This window comes from Arachis ipaensis, chromosome B05, assembly GCF_000816755.2.
Source record: "Arachis ipaensis cultivar K30076 chromosome B05, Araip1.1, whole genome shotgun sequence".
NCBI classification, from domain to species: Eukaryota; Viridiplantae; Streptophyta; class Magnoliopsida; order Fabales; family Fabaceae; genus Arachis; species Arachis ipaensis.
This window is the reverse complement of record NC_029789.2, coordinates 119,870,987-119,878,263: the sequence shown is the minus strand read 5'-3', so window position 1 is coordinate 119,878,263 and position 7,277 is coordinate 119,870,987.

Here is a 7,277-nt window from a genome sequence, read left to right as displayed (position 1 = left end):
TCTTTTGTCAATTTGGCATTGTAATCCATGGGAGTGGAGATAGGTTTGTAGTCCTCAAAATTGGCTTCTCTTAGCAAGTCCAAAGTATACTTCCTTTGGTACAATGCAACTTCTTATTTGCTTCGAGCAACTTCCATCCCCAAAAAAAATTCAAGTCACCAATATCCTTGATTTTGAAACGAGTATTCAACAATGCTTTGATGGAATTATTCTCAGCTAGATCATTTCCAGCTAGAACCACATCATCTACATAGATTAAGAGAGTTGTAAAATCGTTGGCTTGTGATTTTGTAAAGAGACTATGATCTTACTTGGACTGATGGTAACCATTCTCAAGCAAGACCGATTTCAACTTGTTATTCCATTGTCAACTCACTCGTTTGAGGCCATATAATGACTTTTTCAGTTTGAGACCGTGTTAAGGGGAGCTTCTAAATCTTGGAACACTTTCATATAGATTTCTTCCTCCAATTTGCCATGCAAGAAGGCTGTGTTCACATCAATTTACTTTAAGAACCAGTCTTTGGCAGTAACAATGGCTAACATAATCCTCAATGTACTAAACTCAAGAATTGGACTAAATGTGTTCAAATAATCCACCCCAGGGACTTGGGTGAAACCTTTGGCGACTAATCTCGCCTTGTACCTCTCTATGTTACCATCTGGGTTATGTTTGAGTTTGAAAATCCATTTATACCTGATGGCCTTTTTGCCAGGTGGAAGGGAAGTAATTTACCATGTCTGAAGATGCTCTAAGGCATCAACTTCTACTTTAATAGCACTCGCCAACTCTCATGAGTTATTGCTTCATCATAGCATCTAGGTTCTTTGTCTGTGGAGACTGCTAGGAAAAAATTCTTGTGTGATTCAGACAGTGCACTATAAGAAATATATTGTGAGATTGCATATGCATTAGATGGTGACATTGAGAGATTCATACACTAAAAGTCCCTAAGATGACTTGGTCTTCTTCTTTCTCTAATGGACCTTCTTAGTGTACTAGGCTGATGGAGTTGTACAACATTGTTTAGAGTGTCTTGGGATGTACGTGGTATGGATGAGGGTGCTAAGTGCTCCTCAGATGTATGGAGTATATTAGATTTTAATGTTGGACTATCATGAAATATTTGTGATGTAGGACTGACATTAGATGAAGTGTGTGACTCTGGTGTAATTAATACAGTTTGTTGATGATGCAAATCATATGCTAAAGGATCTATTTGTGTCAAATGTCTCATAGAAAGAATGTTTTGCTGTTGTTTTTCAAAAGTAAGAAAGGGAAAATATTTTCATAAAACTTAACATCTCTTGATAGAAATATCTCTTTTGATTTCATATTAAGTAAAATAAATCCTTTGTCACCTTCCTTGAAAACAGGAAAGATACATTTTCTTGCTCGTAGATCTAATTTCTTCCTCCCTACTGTGATTGTATTTGCATAAGCTAAACAACAAAAAATTTTCAAATCAAAGATGGATGGCAAAGAATTATATAAAAGTTGATAAGGGGACATATATATCATGTAAGAGAGGTGAAGAGATCCTATTTATCAGGACAACTACATGAGAAGCGGCATAATTCCAATAACATTTGGGCAAGTTTGATTGAAATATTAAGGCCCTTGTTACTGCTAGGATATGTTGGTGTTTTCTCTCATCAATTTTATTTTGTTGAGGGGTCTCCACACATGTCCTCTGATGTATGATCCCAGTGCATGCATAAAATTCATTCATGATAAATTCAGGACCATTGTCACTCCTTATTATTTTAATTGATTGTCCAAATTGTGTTTATGCAAAATTGACAAAAGATTTCAAGAGATATGAAGTTTTGGATTTTGCTTTTATAAACCGAGTCTAAGTATATCTAGATTTACCATCCACAATGGTTAAAAAATACTTGTGACCACTTGTGGATGGAACTGATAGAGGACCCCATATATCTACATGAATTATTTCTAAACATGATTCTAAGACTTTATTGCTAGTAGCAAATGGCAACTTTTGTTACTTAGCCAAATGACAAGCATTACATGGAAAATTCGAGTTATTGTATGAAATGAAGTGGTAATTTTTCTGCATGAACCTAAGACTATGTAAAGGTAAATAACCTAATCTATAATGCCATATATCTTCATCTTGAATGCTCTGGAAAGACATAATGCATGAATTTGTGTTGTGCAAGGAGTTAATATTTAGTGTATAGAGTCCCTCAACAACATCGATTGTGCCAATCATCTTCTTAGAGCTACAGTCCTGTATCTCACATGATTTTTCAAAAAAACTCATGATGCAATGCAAAAAGGCTATGAGTTTGGACACTAAAATTAGCTTGAAGTTACAATACATTGACAAGATGCAATTTTTCAGAAAAACATGATAGTTCCCATTATGTTGCTTGTGGTGTATGAACCATTTGGCAATTTGACTATAATTGGATCTATGATTTGATAATTATGAAAATCTTCAAGAGAGTATAATACATGGTCTGTGGCACCTGTATCAATCACCCCATGACGTGCACTTATTTTTTTAAAATAGCTAAGGTCTTAATACTGGTTTTGAAATGCAAAATGTGTACCATATTACCTTGATGAGTCAATGATCTCTGCTGTGTCATAATCTGGTTTGTGCTATGAATATTTTTTACCTCGTGTTTGTTTAAAAGTGCTAATAAGGCTTCTTTTTGACTTGCAGTAAATCCAGAACCAACATTTTCAACCTCTCCCAACTATGTCATGAGCTCTTCACTTGCTTCCTCAGGGTCTATTGCGGCCATGATGTTTACAGCAGTTTCTCTACTACATTTTTGCCTCAAATGTGGTGGAAGGTCGTGCTTCTTGTAGCACGTATCGACCATGTGTCCCAATTTGCCGCAGTGTTTGTATTGTGGCTTGACTCTTCCTCGTCCTCTAGCTTGGTGTGTACCTCCCCTACCTCTCCTTCTCCTTCTACCCGTGAATGGGGTCTAAAGTGTTCAAAGGAGCTGCAGAGTATGCAAGCAGATTGGTGTCTGAGATAGACTCCAAGCTGTGAATTTGTCTTTCTTACTGCGTGAGCAATGAAAACACTATGTTGATTTTAGGAAGTGGCTTCATCATTATAATTTGCAATCTTACTCCTGCGTATTGGTCATTTAATCCTCTAAGAAATCTTGTGACTTGGTCTTTAAATTTGTACTTTCTAACTGTGCTTAAGCCACATGAACATTCAACTTTCCAAGCACATGTAGGTATCGATCAAAAGTCATCAATTTTCTCCCAAATCAATCTCAACTTTGTAAAATAGCTCGTAACATCCATGTCCCCTACCTAAGTGCATACAGTTCCTCATACAATTCAGCTACTCTAAACTTGTCTCCTTAGTAGTACCTATGCTTTAAATCTGCCAACAGGTCACTAACTATATGGTTCCAACTGGTCGATTGAGAAATATTCGCACTAAGTGAAAGAATGGTCCAAGCAATCACATAAGTGTTGCATCTTTTCCAAGCCTCAAACAAATTATAACTACTATTCAATTTTGGCATACTACCATCTATGAATTTCAGTTTATTCTTAGATTCTAGCGCTAAAAGCATAGCTCGACTCCAAGATCCATAGTTCTTTCCATCTAAAGTGACATTAGTAAAGGGAATACCAGGGCTTTCAGAAGGATGGAGATAATACGGGCTTGTATGATCTCCAGCCGCGTTGATTATGCTGTCAATTGCGCTTGGATTGATGCAATTTGATTCAAGATTTTCGTAATCGTGTGCAGATCTAGGTTTGATGGTGGTGAATTTGAGATTTTACTGTGCAGTTCTATCATTAATGATTCAAATATTGTTGATGTGCAAGATTCAAATACTGTGCTTTCTTATGAGTAATCAAAGTCATAGAGATCAGGGTTTCTTCTTCCTAATTCTTGTCTAATCATGCGCCACTCTCTTCATCTATGCTCACCGCACCATGTTGAAGGTGTGATAGGAGTAGGAAGAGAAGATGCACTTCAAAGAATATACAAGAGAAGTGAAAGAAAAGTGAGAACCTGATTCAACATATGGCAAAACTCAAGGCCATTTGCTACAATATGCCATATATATACTAGTGCTCTTATATTGTAAATAAGCTTAGTCAATTCTCCTTTACTTGCTAGACTATTCTATTACAATGCAGATTACTACTACTAACATCTAGTTCTCATTCCTAAAGTGAAATAGCAAGAGAATCCAAACTACCTGCAACTTATAAGATAATTACATTTAAAATTATTTTTAGAATTTTGGTGATCAAGCTTAAAAAATTACTAGATAGAATAGTCTTCCCCATTCAGAACTTTGTAAGAGGGAGGATAATGCAGTATAATATTATAACTTTTCAGAAAATCTTTCATAGCTTTGGGAAAAAAGGAAAGAAATGGCCCAATAACCTAGCCATTAAAATTGACATAAACAAAACATACAATAAGCTAGAATGGGACTTTTGAAGACAACTCTAATAGCTTTCGAATTTCATTTAAGATAGAGTATGATGAATTACAGAGCATACCTGTTGTTCCCAATTTATGCAACTTGTTATGGTAACAAGTAAAACAGTTTGAAAAATTGCACCAATTTTTATTCTGGTCTAATTTGAATCGAAACATGAGAGTTGGATTTTTATCAGAGTTGAAATTTGTATTATTTTTACACAATCGAGTTTGAGCATCTTAAGATGTACTATTTTAATTCTTTGCTTGGTCAAGAAAAATTAAATTCTAGTATATCCTGGTATTTAATACGTCAAATCGTGATATTTAATTTCATGCTATTTCGCATTGACTTTTTTAATTTTATCTGCTAAATCATGGTATGAAATATTGTAATCCAAAAAAGGTTCACATATTTATTTTATGTTGCCGCATGTTGGATTTTTTAGTTTTAGTCACAACCTTTATTAAATTATTACTAAAAAAAAGTCCACGTATATGTACGGGTGAGTGATAAACCCATATTTCATGAGTTCTTTTGTGCTTAATTTGAGTAATTTATACAATCCTTCACCTACTTATTCACATTAATTGCATGGTTTTACTTTCCCTTCCTTATTATGTGATGTAAATGAAAAAACATGTTTTCTAAGTTTTAAAACTAATTATTTTAATTACCTTTATTTCCATTCGATGCCGTGATCAGTGTGTTGAGTAGTTTCAGATTTTCTAAGGCAGAATGACTTAAAGGATGAAAAAGAAAACATACTAAAATGGAAGGAGAAAACAAAACAGAGCTTTAAGGAAACTGGTATCCACGCGATCGCATGGATGACGCGATCGCGCGCCAAGCATGAATCAGCAGTGACGCGGCCGCATGACTGACGCGACCGCGCGCCTTAAGCAGAACGCATATGACGCGGTCGCATAACTGACGCAACCGCGTGGCAAGGAAAAGCTCCAAATGACGCGACCGCCTGACCCACGCGGACGCGTGACAGAGGCCACGCACCAGAAATTACAGAATACGCCCCCAGCGAATTCTGAAGCCCTTTTTGGCCCAGATCCAAGTACAGACAGCATAGACCAGAGGTTATAAAGTGTGGGAATGCATCCATTCAAAGAGAGCTCGCATATTTTTACTTTTCAATGATTTAGATTTAGTTAAGAGAGAGATCTTCTCTCTCTTTTAGGATTTAGGATTTCTTCTTGTTTTAAGAGTAACTCTGGATCCCAGGTTTAATGTTCTTTTATTTTAGTTTTACTTTTATTTATTTATTCCAACATTTGAATTGATTATTATAATTTGATTTATGAAGCATTCCATGTTGCAGACAGTTATTTGAATTAATGATAATTGAGGTATTTTCAGTTTATGATTGTTTTCTTTGATTTAAGTTACCATTGCTTCCCATCTAAGGACCTTTTTATTATTCCAGCAATTTTATTCTTTTTTCCCTTTTGGTTCTGGTTAAGAATTTAGTAACTCAACAGTTATTAGACTCAACATAATTGATAATCGTTATCTTGCTAATTGAGCTGAACTTAAATAATCCCAACCTTTTCTTAGGAAATAATTAGGATTCAAAAGTCCAAAAGTCTAGTCCCTTGACTTTCCTTGCCCTGGTACAGGTTGATCAAGTGGAGTTTAAATTCAACTTTCATTATAGTTGAGAGAGATAACTACGGATTACAACCTTCATAACCAATAATAAGAACATACTTCCTCGCAGTTCCTTGAGAAGACGACCCGAGGTTTGAATACTCGGTTAACAATTTTTAAGGGGTTTGTTACTTGTGACACCCAAAAACGTTTGTACGAGAGGATTTTTGAAGGTTTAGAAACTATACTTGCAACGAGAATTTATCCGCAATTTTCTAGACCACGCAAAAGTTCTAACGTCAGTGAGATACTGGTATTTTTAACATATCTGATGATATAATATCATTTTTATTATAAAAATTTGATTTTGTATTTGTGAAACAGGAGTATTAAGAGGTCAGTATATTTTATGATTTGTAACTATCAATTAGTCATTTATTAATATTTTTAAAGATGTGAAATTACATATTTCTTTTATTAATGATTAAATACTGACTAAATTAATGCTAGTCCCTAAGAGTTTCTCTTTATGAAAATTATGGCAATATAGTTTTCAATTGACCTAATGCTGTATAAAATTTGTACACAATGGTTAGAAATATATTGAAACAATTTTTGTGTAAACATCTGCTATATCAACGGAAGGCCGGGAGGAGTTTTATTAAACATTGTATAGCTAAGATGGGTACATGTTTTAATTTTAGTTGATTAAACATTCTTTGTATTTTGTGAAGTAATCGTAATATTTTATTATGTTGGCTGCATTGTTATAGAAGCAAAGTTATTAAGTTTATTTATGCAAATACAATATTGTTGAACATTATTTTTCGTCACTAGATAAGTTTAAGTGGAGTTGGGAGATCCTAGAAAGGCAAAAACATGTAACTTTAAATTTTAGTCTAATTAAACAGTGTGATATTTTTTAAGTGTTGCAAGAAGAAAGTTGGTTTAGGGTTAATAACACCTTGAAAGATAGATTAGTCTAAATCCATTTCATTTCCAAGAGACATATATAGAATTTTGGTGATGTTACTTTGAATTGAATAAAAACCTCCAAAAAAGATAGGACAATTGGTTATAATATGCTAAAAGAAATATATTATTTTTGCATTGTTTAAAATTGTAGTTGAAAGTGTATTTTATCAATCATAATAAGTTATTGTATAATTTAATTGTAAATATTTAAAGTAGACAAAGCTGTTAGAGTCATTTAAAGAATCTATAAA